Below are 14,320 nucleotides of genomic sequence, written 5' to 3' on the forward strand. Positions count from 1 at the left end.
CCATTCAATGAATGAATGAATGAATCAATCAATCAACATTCATTCATTCATTTAATCAAGTAATCAATCAATTAATCAGCTACTCGAAGTGCGCAAGATACGGTACAGGCTAGTCTCAATGGAACTCACAAGGCCGATGTGTATATTGGCAATAGGACAAGTTTATTCTATACAAATATATATATAGCTCTCGTACACCATATAGAAATACAGAACGATAACCTTGATAATAATAATCATCAAATGAAAACTTGTGTATGTTTGTGCATCTGGCCTCACCAACGAACTTGTTTGTAGCGTTTGAGCCTGGAGAGGGCGACAAACACTAAACACACAAGCACAGGGAAGAAACTTTTTACTGGACTGGATTATTATCGATATTGACCACTGACTGAGTGGAATGATGACAAAACTGAGCAGTACAAGGAAAATAATAAATATTTTAGTTCTGGAAAAGAAATAGAAAAAGAATGTTCTTAAAAATAAATTATCCCCAATTTGTTTATCTATTGACACCCCTTTTCCCTTTATAATAAAAGTCTGTATCTTCTAACCTTTCCCAATTATTTACCCAAATGCCTCTCTAGAAAATTTGTACAATATATCATTTTTTTTTCTACGGATCCTAGCTTTAATTTAAACCTACAGTAAATGTTATTTTGACATGTGATCACTTAGCCGGTGTATGTTCTGATTTAATAAACACTAATAAGACACAACTAACAAACATAAATTCATTCCATTTTAATTGTTTAGTTCTCTTGTCGCCTTATTTTTTGTTGTTAGATCTATTGTACATTGTTTTTGCAGGACCATATTGTAAAACAGAGTTAAGATCTAGTCTGTATATGTTATCCTGCCTAAAGATGGTTTAAATAAAATAAAATAAATAAAAATAAATGAAATATTATTGACATTAAATCTTTACTACTGAGAGTAAATTAAAGTATCTTCCACTAAATGGCTATAACTACGAGTTTCACTGAGTAAATTCGTTTCGACAATCGAAAAGAACAAATTTGCATATCGGAAAACCAGGTGAAAGTGAATATACTTGAGTAATGTACTGCTACATTTTTCAGCCAAACATTTGAATACAGGTAATAAGTAAAATCGGGAAGAATGTGTAGAACTGTTTATGAATAAATTCTTATTTAAAGAATTTATTCCGGTGTTAAGTGTCGACGATTGAGGAGGGTGTGATCTGATGGAGATGACAGTGGGCGAGTAGGCCTATTTCATTTAAGTAAGTATTGCTAATTTCATTTGAACACATGGATAACCTATGAACTGGAGAAAACCCTTTGATTTCAATGGAGTCCAAACTTATAACGGAACAACTGATAGAACTGCAATAATATCACTCAACGTCTTGTCTGCTAAATATCCATTGCTATTATTAAAACAACCTAGTAAATTTTAGGCGAGATTTATGCAAAAATGGACACCAATAGTGTCATAAATAGATTTCGTAGGCCTATATTCTTGTTATTATTAACACTAATCTACAACGTACATTACATCATTTTTTGTCTGACTACAGCTATCAAATCCCCGTCCTAGCATTTCTATGTTCCATGTTATACATAATAATATGATAGGCGTAGGCTTCTGCAATGAGAATTTAACATGCAATACCAAATATTTTATTTTCTGTCTAATATGCTTATCAGCTCCGGCTGCATGAACTACCCTCATAAACTTTTGTTGAAATTAATAAGTTTGTTCTTAATAATAGTGTAATTCGTTGTCGGCATGGTTTAAACATTAAAATTGACGGTAAAAACTCAGTTAGCAAAATTAGCCAGTACACTCCATGTTATTTGCAGGAAATTTCCTGAACATTATAATGAAAACTTGCGTCACTTTGCTCGGATATAGGACGCGTATCATACAGGGGTGGTGCCAGAGGGGGGCTGGGGGCTATAGTCCCCTCGTCGGGGAAGCCTAGCCCCCGTCGGGGAAGACGAATACATCCCGTCGGGGAATAAAAAAAAAATTACATGCCTGTTTGCTTAGCAACCATATCGCCTTCATTGACCTATTTAACAATAATAATAATAATAATAATAATAATAATAATAATAATAATAATAATAATAATAATAATAATATTGAATAATAATAATATTGAATAATAATAATAATAATAATATTGAATAAAAATAAAAATAAAAATAAAAATAATAAAAATAATAACAATAATAACATAAATTCACGTGCCGTTTTATTGTAAGTTAACCGACTACCGTATATTACTTTGAATTAAGCCCATGAAACAACATATATTCATTCATCTTCACAATGAATTAATTACTTTCAAACATCTATTGGAACGTAAGTCAGCCGAACAGTGTCAATGTCAAAACAGCGTTATTATTTATTGAAATTAAAAAAATACAAATGCCACTCCCAGAGTTTAAAAAATTTCTGGATCAGCACCTGTTCAATGGGACTAATTAAAAATGTTTGACAAATGCTCGTTTGGATATCCTCATGATGCTTGGAATACACCTTGATCGGGGAGCAACCTCGTGGTTTACAGATTTCAGGCAAAATTTCCAAAATTTATAACTTTACTTTGAATTATAGGCTTGTACTGTGACGTTCCCGGTGACATTGTGTTTTCTTAATTCATCGTTATAATATTGTCACAAATTGGTGGCCTTACAATTTACAGTAAGACATTATTCTTATTCGTAATTTTGTTGTTAATAATTCAGATAGTATTGTAATACTGCAATACAGTGTTTTTTTTCCCTTTTTTATTAAAAATAATATAACATGTAAAACGGATTTGAAAATAAGTTAGTCGGTTACATTGCATACTCTTTGTTTCTCGTTGTTTTAATTTTTTTTTTAATTCGGTTTTGGAATTTCGACATTAAAAAACATAGGCATACATGCAATCAATACGGTAGTTTCATGCCTATAAAATAACTAATAAAAATTTACCAAAATTCTTCAAATCTCTGTAGCTTCCTGGAACCCCCTGTTGCCCCAAGCCGGCTAAATTAAACACGTGACTTTAAAAATGAAAAGTACCCTACCCAAAGACTAAACAAACAACGGGTTAAGTGGAATAACGTTTACTGGTATTCTGTATTTCATATGTAAAAAAATATAAAATTACATTCTATAGTGACCATATCAAAGTCACCATACATTAATAATCATCTTCAGTGCAAGATAATCATTATCGTTACGATACGAGATATTTTAATTTTAATTTTGAAAAAAAAAAAATACAATAAATGAAATTACAATAAAACAAAAAATGAATTAGCAAGTGAATTTAAAAGTGATATGCTAGTGTTATGGTGAAGAATGAGGTAGGTTCATCATTTATGTTGTGTTTTCATTTGTATTTACAGATGTCTGATACCATTCTTTCAGCATTCATGTAATCTACCAGTAAGCCACTAGTCTCAAATATTTAAATTTGAAGCCACCAAAATTACTAAAAAATTATTGAAATTAATACCTGTCCACTGGAGTCTCTTGACGTTTACACATTATCCTTCTCATCAAGACGTACCGTACACCCAAGCATCAAACATAGTAAGAACTAACGCATGATGAAATCAAGAAGTAATCATACACCTATGTTTTGATAACTTATTGGTTAAAATTCATGGTTTTGCTCCACAGATCTACTAACTAATTGATGAATTTGTGGGGATTTCGATCACGACGGCAACGCAAATGTTTTGCGTCCTGGTTAAGGACAAAAGAGAACTGGTTTCTATGTGACGTCATTCCCTCCAAGATCTTCCCATCGTCGTTGCACAATCGAAAGCTGTCTAATATTTTGACATTTCTTAATAAATCTAAGAATATCATAATTAATGTAACAATAGAATTGAAAAACAGGCTTGATAACCCAGTTGTGCCATCTAAGTATGCCGAGGCACACTATTATGAATTATGAACATTCCCTTAGAAAAGTAGTCTATAAAATTCTATAAGAACTCTTTAGAGGTTTAGAATACTCTAGAAAATCAGTAGAACTCTATAGGTATAATAAAAATGTAGTTAACTAATAAAACTATAGATATTCTATTATATCAATAAGATCCCTAAACCTAAATAGGATTATTTCAGTAGAAATCCAATATATTATTTTGCTAATGGTCTGTTAATTCATTAGATAAATGTACTAATATAAATGAAATACATGCAGTGAACTAACACTTAGGCCGGCAAGATTGACGATAACTTAGTTCTGCAACTTACGTATGCCGAAGCACACTGAGTGATTATTATTTTACAGGTCTCAGCCATTAGCAAAATAGTTGACGGAATTCTATAGAAACACTAAGAGGTTTAAGAGAATGCTATTGAAATTGATGGAACACAATATTTTGGATTGAAAATGAATTGTTAAACCTATAAATATTCTATAACTATTCAATAAGATCAAAGGCTTCTATAGAAGTAATGCTATAAATTCAATACATTATTTTGCTAAGCATGTTCATGTGTTGTATTGTTTAGAAAAAGTTCTTAGCAAAGTAGTTTGTTGAATTGTATAAGAACGCTATAAGAGGTCTAAGAAAGTGCTATTGAAAATTGATGGAACATTATAGGTGAGGTTAAAAATGTTTCATATAATATATGAAACAATTTTATATTATAAAAGCCTATAGATATTCTACAGATACTCAATAGGGTCTATACACTTCTTTAGAATGTATACTATGGAAATTTTATACATTGATTTTCTAAGGGTCTGTTCAAAATACAGAAACAAAACAACACGCAACACAACACACAAACCCACATTTACACAATATACAACACTAACACTTAGGCTTATGACGAATACATGATAAACTAGTTGTGCAAGTTAAGTATCCCGAAGCACACACTGACTGAAAATATGACTCAACAACAGGTAGGTGACTAACGCAGCAAGACATCGCTTCGAACATCCAAGCATCAAACCAGGTAAGAACTAACCACCTATATCTATCAATTTCAGGTTGCCATCTTTACTTGTTACCCCGCTTGCAGCCAACCCTTTCGTAAACCAAATTATGTAAATATCTCATAAATATTTTTATTTTATTATTTTATTCTTGTTTGTTTTTAGGTCACTTGATAAAGGGTAGCAGGAGCTGCCTGGATTTGAGTGTGCCTCAAATATGAGTGTAAATCTGCCTGATGGCAGTAATAAACATTACTTATTGTGTTTAGTAGTTTTAGTATTGTTACACAGATGGACAGTTTCAATACTTTTTAGAACATCTTTTACATACACCGTTACTACTTTGAACTTCTGTTATGTTAGACAAGCAAGTACTATGTAGTGTACTTGTTGATTGTGTGAAACATGTCCATGGTATTTGGGCGTAAACGTTCACTTTGTAACCATGAATTTAACTTCTGAATAAAATATGAGCAAACCTGTTGTCTTTGTCTCTTTACTTGAAATCGTAGATTAAGATTATTTTTGATTGGTCAATTTGTAAAAGGGTATGATAATTGATAATTGGCTTTTACTCTGATCATAGTGTGTTGGAAAATTGAGGAGAAGGCCTATTTGAATTGCATGTGTACATTGCATTGGTTAAAACTATGAAAATAAATAAAACAAACTTTGTGTCCGACTCTTTATTTACTTTAATTCGTGTTAAAAATTAAACGTTTGTTAAGATGTGTCACCCTATTCTATCATTGTAAAAACATCATCATTGGTTAAAACTATGAAAATAAATAAAACAAACTTTGTGTCTGACTCTTTATTTACTTTACTTTAAATTCGGTGTTAAAAAACCATAAACGTCAATGGTTTAATATTTTACTCTAGCGTAAACGTTTGAGATGTGTGCCTGTTCTATCATTTACCATTGGTTAAAAATGTGAAAATAAATATAACAAACTTTGTGTCCGACTCTTTATTTACTTTACATTAAGTTCGTGTAAAAAAAAAAAACAATGAATGTCAGTGTTTAATATTTTACACTAGTGTAAACGTTTGAGAGACAGGTTTAATTGCATTTGAATATGTACGCTAACTCGCGTTTCACTAAATTACAGTTCATGTTCAGTACGTGCTCTCATTTAGATAAGAAAACTAGTTTCATGCTTATGTTTGTTGAATATTATGCTGTCAATATTATTATCTCGTTTCAGGTAGGGTCCTACTGGTACGGGTCACCTTCGGGTATGCAGAGCCTGTTTCTTCTCAACCATCCTTATGTTGGCTTTGTGTTGTGCTATTTTCATGTTCTGAAATATTTATAACATTACATTTTTTTATTATCTCATTTCAGGTAGGCCTACTGGTACGGTCACCTTTGGGTATACGGAACCCGTTTCTTAATCATTCTTACGCTGGCTGTGTGAATGTGCTGTTATCGAGTTTCGAAGTATTTTATAATTGTATAAAATTACTTCAGTGTTTCATCTAAACATGCTCATATTTGCTTTTTATTGTGCTGTGCTATTTTCAAGGTTTTCAAGTACCGGTCTCATTCTAATTAAAGACCCCTCCAATTAAAGACCACCTCCAATTAAAGACCATTTTCTATGGGGTAAAATTAATGTCTATTATTCTAATTAGACAAAAGCTACTAAAAACCTAGAAACCTCGGCCCTAAAAGTGGACTTTTACTGGTGGGGTGGGGGTGGGGGCTGTATCTTATACACATCTAGATGTGTATAAGACACAGCTTCTCAACTATGCTTAAGGGCCTATGTTTGAGTTGTACTATATTACCGTACTTTGATGGTTTGTATGCGCCGTCTAAAACCATTCTTATTTGGCAATATCTCTATCTCTCTCACATGTATCTTATTTTTACGCTCGTCTATTTGTGTTTCTTCCTCTTACCGCTTTCTTTTTAGTTTCAATCTTTTATTCTGATTTTATTCTTTATTTCTGTTCTAGAAAATGCGCTATACAAGCTCACAAACATTTTGTCATTTCAGATAGATTATACTATGGAGAAGGCACGCATTGAGTCATGCAACGGATTTTTTAATGATTTACTCATTGTCGGAGTACCACCGATAATAAGCTGACGGCAACATGAGAATATTGACGCCGAAATGAGAGATGGACCTTATATACATCAAATACATTGCCTAAAATTCATATAAAATATGCATAATTAAAATGAACTAAAATGATGTATGTTGAAATAAACAATAGTTCATCAAACTATTTAAATTTAACATTAATTTAAATTTAATCGATTTGCTCGTTTGTAACATTGACAATGCAATCAATTGGACATCTTTTTGAATGCAGATTTAGTTTTATTTATTCATATTGTCATTATTTTCACCATAATCGCATTTACCTGTTCATGTTTTCTAATATTTCAACCTAACCAACATATTATTTTTGACTTCATTTCACTTCATAATCGAATAACGTATAAAACAAAATCTGCATTCTTTTGCTGTCCATATACAATATTTCAATCTGTCTACATTTGTTTTAAATAATTTGATTAAAATCTCTCGACATCATCATTTATAGTACATGGATAGGCTATATCAAAACAAAACAAAACACACATTTTCATCAACAGGCTTGTAAAACCACAAGTTGAAGCACGAGGGAACAGATGAAACTGATCTCAACAGGCCTGCGTCTCGGAGAATTCTTAATAAGATTAGAGTAATTTCTGGCAGTTCGAAAAAAAAAAAAAACTCAATGCGCATTGCATACTGCAGGACGACCGTTATCTATTACATTATGGGTCTACGGAAGGAGAAAGACAAAAGAGCTATCGTATATGGAAGATAACGAAATGACAACCCACAAGCGCCATAACGCCAAGAATATATATTTGTTTCATAGAGTGGCCAAGATAGGGCGGGACTATAAAACTAACAGCATAGCTGGACATATCTGCATGCGCGACTTATGTTTTTTTTTGTCTTTATGTGTATTTGTATGTCTTATGTATTTGTATATGATGTAATTGTATGTGTAGGTCTATGTGTAAGCACAATTTAGCCTAATGTTACTATTCTCTCTTTATTGCATACATTTGACGGAGTGATTCCAATTATGGGAATAGACGAAAGGAATGACATCAACTTCTTCCCGAATCTCCTGGTACGGTATGGATGGACACTGCATTTGATGCCCTGATGTGAAATGTTAGCTACGGGACATGTGTTGGTAGCGACTTCAGCTGTCCGCTATGATGCAGATTTGAAACATTTACCGTATGTAATATATGTGCAATAGTGCGATTAATAGAAGTAACTGAATTTGATTAGACATAAACGCCTCCAATAGAATAATTATGGGCCTAAGTAGGCAGGGGGAAGGAGTGGCAAGATACGCGGGGCCCAAGCTTACCATGTGCCCATATAAATTGCAGGTAGCATTTTGTTTCTCAATATTTTTTTTCAAAAATAACCATCATGGGCCCTCAATAATTACATAGGTACCCTAATAATGGCCCCCTCCAGATTGACAGCCGCCCCCCCCCCCCCAAAAAAAATATTTATGCCTTCGGCTCAATCTTCCTGAGGGCCTACATCAACCCTTTTCTTCTTCTATTCATAATCGTTTTCATAATTCACATGATTCATACAAATCCGAAATAAATTTTATGAAAATGCAGTTTCAATATTTTTATACCACCAAGACCACTCAGCACCAACAGGAACACTAAGAGGGAAGGCGACCAGCTGTTGTAGATGAAACTACCTGGCTATGGATCGGAAATGAAGTGGCCCTGAAGATACTGTTGTACCGTGCGCATTAGTTACCGGTACCAGACGGCGTCTGATATTCTGTCGGAATGTGAACGGGGGGAACGTCTATAAGTTGCATCTAATCTGATGATTAGCAGAATCGATCTGGCCTTTTGATACTGAAATGGCAGGTAGGCCTTATAAATGAAAGAAAAAAAAATTGTCAGATGCAATAAATTGTGTACACGCATATAGTTTCAGATACAGTATATAATATCATTCCACCTTTGTAACAATTCATGTAATTGTTAATTTTGTTTGGCATCATCTTAAAGGAAACAATTTCTGTAAATAATCAATACTAATTGAAACAATATCTCTGATCCAACCTCTTGGCAACTTACGCGACTGAGATCATTCAGTTTTAAATAAGGCCTATGGATGAGGTTAATCTATTTCCTAACAATAAACCATCCGTAATGTTCTAAAAAAATAATTCGATAGGCCATACCCATCAGTGGCGTATCCCTCTCCACCCCGCCCCCCAAAAATAACTTGCAGGTAGGCCCTATTTAAAAATCAACTAAAATCACCTTGTTAGCGCCTCTCAACTGATCATCGAGCATCCACTTCACCTTCGTGCGCCCCTCCCCCATCGTAACCTCCATTTCAAGACTTCTAGATACGCCACCGATACCCATAAATTGCCTTTAAAACTATTTAGGGAAAGGTCTTTTGTGGGTTTCATGGCCTATTCAATGATTCCATTTAAATTTAAATTTTCAGTTTTTTTCAATGCCGGTAAATTCTACAACTTTGTATAAAAAAAATTAAAATTTGATAAAGTGTCTGCCCATTTTTGTTTCATTTTAACTAAATTTGTTTACGAGAACATAATCAATACAATATCAATTTTTCCGCAGTACGGTAATCGTTTATGCTGTTAATGTGTTATGCTCTTGTGGTGGAAATGGAAGAACATTTGTCAATTGAGGCCTGGGGAACAAACGCAATGTCTAACCGATAAGAGCTATTCGATGAGAGATTATTTGCTTGCATGGAATTTGTAGGAAAACTTGACTTGATGATATCCTAATAAGCGCGGCCAAATATATATTTTGTATACATTAGACCCAATAAAAAAGGATATAATAATTAAAATATTATTAATTATTATTATTATTCTATTATTATTAATTAAATAGTTATACTGTATATTGTTTGTATTACCTCAATCATGTTTTACTTTGAATATCAAATCACCAGCAAACAACCCAAGGGTGATATTTGGCTTCAGCAAAACATAAATTTTCCAGCCTAGATAGGGTGATAAACTAATATTTTTATAGGGCCTAATCAACATGCACCTGAGACTTTAGTAAGACTGAAACTATTTCACAGGCCGCCAATCGCGCAAGCTGCGGTATTTAGCATTGCTGGTCGATAATGGTTAGTGTGTGGTTTAACACTTGACCACGAGGTTAAGAACATGAATGTAAACGATGCCGGCTGTGTGTTAACTCTATGCTACGTGCTATTCATATCCTTTGCTATTACCTGAAAACACAAATTCAAATTGAAGTAGATTGGCGACATCATCCATTGTTTAAGCATTAACTTCACCGCCCACCACACACCCACACACCACACATAACAATAAAGAATAACACTATGCTAACTATATTTAATTTAATAAGCAAAAATGTCATGGTTTACCTTACAATAGACCTATAATTAAAGTAATTATTATAAAATATATTAAATTTAATCAAATTGGTTAATCCGCTTGTAAATCGAACTACATATTAATCGAATAGAACATCTCTTGAACGCAGATCTAGTCAATTTTTTTATAATTTTGTGTTTTATTGTGTTTTTAAAATTTTTTCTTTTTGTATTAGGCCTGCACTGCACATTCACTTTTACCCTTTCTAACCAGGCTTTAACTATTCCATCCTCTCTCATATCGAAATCGGATCAGTTTGATAAGCCTAGTTAAGTGGTTCAGTCAGTGGCGGTGCCAGGATGTGTCTCTGTTCCCTAATGAAAATAAGCAATTTAAAGCGGTTCTGAGATGATTTAGAACCTATTTTACTCGTTAAAAAAAAGAAGACAATTAGCGAGTAAAACATACTTATTGTTTAGGTCCGACAATTGTCCGAAGAGAACTTGGTCTGTCCGAGGGAGATTGACCTCTCCATGCTGGTCCTGCCACTGTTCAAAGCTAGGTTGGTTAAGACATTGTTCAGGTTGTAGCTAAGGATGTAGTTTAGTTTAGGAAGTAGTATTAAAGTGTAGCTAAGATAGAGCAAGGTAAACTGATTTCGTAAATGAGAAAGGAATGAATTGTAATTCATTTAACTGATCTGATTCACATATCAAAAGATCTGCGTTCATTTGCTGTCCCCATAGGCCTACAAAATTTATTTAATTTCTCCATAACTTTTTATTTTTACAAGAGCGGCAGGCATATCTTTAGTTCGAATGTGACCATTGCTGCATCAGCCGGAGCCACGCTGCAACCATTCTATCTTTGTAATTTGTAAAGTATAAAAAAATCTACATTCGCACAATGTAAACATAATACGTACCGTACACATCATAAATAAAATACACTGTTGCATGCATATAGTAAATTCACGTCGAAGTGGAAAACAGTTTGGCGCAGCGATTACATTCGTGTTCTGAACCTCGTTATCGGGAGTTTGAACCATACTTTGACCATTATTCTCGACCGATATCCAGCTTGCACTGTTAAAGGGTTGTGAAGTGGTGCAGCCTTATGCATGAATATTTCATGACGTATAGTATTGACAATTAATTGGATACTTTAATGTCCGTTAATAATTGGCAATGTTTTGTATTTCAAAATGATTGATTATGATTAATGTAACGATCAACCATTTTTAATTGATTTTTTTTACTTTCTAACTATAAGGATGTTCTTGATACTACTTCCAATCAAATAATAATAATAAAATTACCTGTTTAAACGAAGTTTTAAAACTGGTCTCACAACAAAACAGTGTGAATTACTGATTTTTTTTGTGATGTTGTTGATAGGCTATCTGTATAATTTATTAAAAATTTGCAAGCTATTTGTATTACGTGCTATTATATAGGCTTAAATGTATAGCCTGTTGTCACTATTGAATTAAAATTCGTTATGCTTTTATCACATTATATACCATCTTAAATGTTATACTGCATGAAGAATTATAGGGCAGTGTTGATACAATTCAATATGTATTTATCGCACTGTCGTGGGTTTTCTCAGAGTTCTTCAGTTTCCTTCCACTCTCATTGATCATGAATGTATATTGTAAATTAACCTTACTTAATAATTAGGAATAATTAAGGTAAATAAGTATTGTTTGAACAACCATGTTATTTTGTGATTTAATTGACTGAACTAATTATTTTACATGACCGCTTTAAAATGTATTTTATCGCACTGTCGTGGGTTTTCTCCTAGTCCTTTGGTTTTCTCCCACACTCAAAGGTTATGAATTTTATAATCTAAATTAACATTATTAAATCATTAACAGGAGTAATTAAGGAGAATAAATATTATTTTGTGATATATTTGACTTAACTATTTTACATGAATGACCGCTTTAAAATGTATTTTATCGCACTGTCGTGGGTTTTTCCGCGTCATTCGATTTCCTCCCACACTCAAAGGGCATGCATTTATGTTATAAACATTATTAAATTGATAGGAATAATTAAGATGAATAAATATTACATGAAAAACCATGTTAATTTGTGATTTATTTGACTGAGCTCTATATATATATATAAAGCTCTATATATATATTTACATATATATATATTTATATATAACTTTTTATTTAATTTCTGTGGGAAAAACGATAATAAAATAAGAAAATATAATAGTATTTTTCTTGAATTTTGCAAATTTGCTTTATCCAAATAGGGTATCTAGGTTGTTTTTCTTTAAAATTAAATATGAGCGAGCCCTATACAAATCTGGTATTATTAATTTGATTATTATTATATATGAATATTAAAATAGTAAAGGTCAGTTGGCCGCAATATATAAACTGATATTGTGTAGGCCAAAGCGAAAAGCAAAACATAGGCCTACCTTTTTTGACAAGAAAGGCAGTCTTTTCAGTCATAGATTAAAATAGACGAACGTTAACATTCCAATTATAATTTCTATGCAATTCCATTTAATTCGCATTTAATTATCAAGCGCGCGTGAGCAGGCGCAAAAACATTCGAATTCTAAAGATAAATTCTAAATCACGCCTTTGATATAATAAGTAGTTTTATTAATTAAGTAATAACATCATAAACACAATTAAACATGTGAAAATAATGTGTAATATACCGAACTCGTATACTTTGCATGTGTTCATCGGAAAGATTTGGACAAAAAAATGGACGGCGGTGGCGGCGGCGGCGGCGGCGGCGGCGGCGGCGGCGGTGGTGGTGATAATTGATAGTAATATTAATAATATTAAAATGTGAAAGAAATTGTGCTAAAGGCAAAAAATAAAGTTGTGATTTGTTGATTATATTAAAGTTAAAGCTTATACAGTAAATTATAGTTAGGTCAAGTTGTCCTGGATATAAAGTAGATCCCTGATAAAGTACATGAGACATTTGTTGGCGTTCCATTTTGACTATGTAATGGTGATGTGATGATGATGAATTTTACTACGTGAAAGTGTGATTTCCGGCCATCATATAGAGGTATGTACTACTTCCTCAAATTTCTCACCTCCGCCCCAACTATGGTTTTGTAAAGAACACACTCAAAGACAATGTTTTTAAGCTTTGTTTTGTATGGTATATCACACACATTAATAAGATCTTTTTGGTTGCAGAAAATCCCTGATAAAAAAGACCTTGAGATTTTTTGGCGCTTCATTTGGACTACCGGTAACGGTAATGAATAATAATGAATTTTACTAAAAGTGTTGTTTCTGGCCATCTAGCTAGAGGTACTATTTCCTCACATTTTCGCTCCTCAGCTCCAACCATGGTGAGTCTGAGGTAGGTGCCGACTCACAAAATGTCCTCCCCCTCAACCTTACAAAACAGATCTGCGCCTTCTGGGTATGACATTAAACTACATCGAGTCGGCACCTGATTCAAAGTATGTCTTGTGACTGCTGAGAAGAGGGGGCATAAATTTGTTTTTAGAATGTGATCTGGTTTTTCATGCCATTTTCGTGATTATGACTACTTTAGATAATAATTTTTTTTTTTTTTGAGGAAAAAAAAGAAGGAAAATATATTCAAATTTAAGTATGAAAGTGTAATTTCCGGCCATCTAGAGGTGCCCTAATCATAAATTTTCTTACCTCAGCCTCAACTATGGTGGGGCTGAGGTGGGTGGTTCCTCGATCTGTGAAAATCCCTCCCTGCGACACCTATCTTTCGAATTCATGGATGTGTCTAATACAATTGTCACTTTATCCTCTCAAAACAGTCCTTAAAACGTTCAGAGTGCGCTACTTCACAGGGGGGGGGGGTCGTCCCCTGGACCCCGCAGGGGTCGTAAGTATCTCGCATAACGGCTGCCCCCTTTCAAAATCCTGGCTACGTCCCTGCCCTGAGTTCTTCGAAATGGAATGCATAGGAAACACTAGAATGTATTACATCGAATACCTCGACT

General features: G+C 33.3%; 1 long non-coding RNA gene across 1 annotated transcript; it reads left to right on the top strand.

Moving 5' to 3' along the window:
- Positions 1 to 1,170: 1,170 nt before the first annotated feature.
- On the top strand, positions 1,171 to 4,241 carry LOC117121351. The gene is made up of 3 exons (XR_004447533.1): positions 1,171 to 1,246; positions 3,375 to 3,561; positions 3,652 to 4,241. It is a non-coding gene; the product is annotated as an uncharacterized LOC117121351 (long non-coding RNA).
- The last annotated feature ends 10,079 nt before the right edge of the window (positions 4,242 to 14,320 follow it).

Source organism: Anneissia japonica, unplaced genomic scaffold (assembly GCF_011630105.1).
Source record: "Anneissia japonica isolate Jap-2015-1 unplaced genomic scaffold, ASM1163010v1 scaffold21_len1647178_cov195, whole genome shotgun sequence".
NCBI lineage: Eukaryota > Metazoa > Echinodermata > Crinoidea > Comatulida > Comatulidae > Anneissia > Anneissia japonica.